A 1,459-nucleotide genomic window follows, 5' to 3' on the forward strand; every position below is an offset into this window, starting at 1 on the left:
ATAAAACTCCTGTAGCAAGGCCCAACATTGGTTTTACCATTTGCCCCACCTAGCCCTTTTTCCCTTGGGTTTCCGGAGCCTGAGGGTCATCTTTATTTTACCCCCCCCCCCCGGGGCCAGTGCTCCTTCGAGTGTTGGTCCGAACTGAGTAGACTGCGGGGGCCCCTCGGGGAAACTCGAGGTCTGGTTTTACTCGTAGGATGTCTCATTCGGTGTTGCCCTGAGAACGAGATATGTGCAGATCCTATCGGGATTTGTTGGCGCATCGGGCGGCTTTGCTAGTCTTGTTTTACCATTGTCGAAATGTCTTGTAAACCGGGATTCCAAATCTGATCGGGTCTTCCTGGGAGAAGGTATATCCTTCGTTGATCGCGAGAGCTTATCATGGGCTAAGTTGGGACACCCCTGCAGGGTTTAAACTTTCGAAAGCCGTGCCCACGGTTATGTGGCAGATGGGAATTTGTTAATGTCCGGTTGTAGATAACTTGACACCAGATCCGATTTAAAATGCATCAACCGCGTGTGTAGCCGTGATGGTCTCTTTTTGGCGGAGTCCGGGAAGTGAACACGGTTTTGGGTTATGTTTGACGTAAGTAGGAGTTCAGGATCACTTTTTGATCATTGCTAGCTTCATGACCGTTCCGCTTGCTCTCTTCTCGCTCTTACTTGCGTATGTTAGCCACCATATATGCTTAGTCGCTGCTGCAACCTCACCACTTTACCCCTTCCTTTCCCTTTAATCTTTGCTAGTCTTGATACCCATGGTAATGGGATTGCTGAGTCCTCGTGGCTCACAGTTTACTACAACAACAGTTGCAGGTACAGGTTATGCGATGATCATGACGCGAGAGCAATGTTTGCTTGTTTTGGAGTTCTTCTTCTGCTTTTCTTCGATCAGGGGATAGGTTCCAGGTCGGCAGCCTGGGCTAGCAGGGTGGATGTCGTTTGAGCTTCTGTTTGTGTTTCATCCGTAGTCGGATGTTGCTCTTATGTATGATGTATTGTTGTATTCGTGTGGCATTGTATGCCTTTTGTATGTATTCCCATTTATTATGTAATGTTGATGTAATGATATCCACCTTGCAAAAGTGTTTCAATATGCGGTTCTATCCTTGGTGGGACCTTCGAGTCTCTTTAGGATAGTATCGCATATTGGGCGTGACAAGTTGGTATCAGAGCCTCGACCGACCATAGGAGCCCCCTTGATTGTTGGTCGTTGTTGAGTCTAGAAAAAACTATTTTGAGTCTTAGTATTACATATATCGGAGAGTAGGATTCTTTTTACTCCTCAGCCCCCTTCGTCGCTCTGGTGAGGACTCTCGACGTAGATGTTTTGTCTTTCCTCTCCCCAATTTTTCACAAAAAAATTAGAATCACGCGGGTATCTTGGAATCGTTCCGATGGTTTTGTGACGAGAACATTGTCCTTGGTGCCTCCTGTCTTTTATGTGGCAGTGACC

The sequence above is a fragment of the Triticum aestivum genome, chromosome 2B (genome assembly GCF_018294505.1).
Source record: "Triticum aestivum cultivar Chinese Spring chromosome 2B, IWGSC CS RefSeq v2.1, whole genome shotgun sequence".
Lineage (NCBI taxonomy): Eukaryota > Viridiplantae > Streptophyta > Magnoliopsida > Poales > Poaceae > Triticum > Triticum aestivum.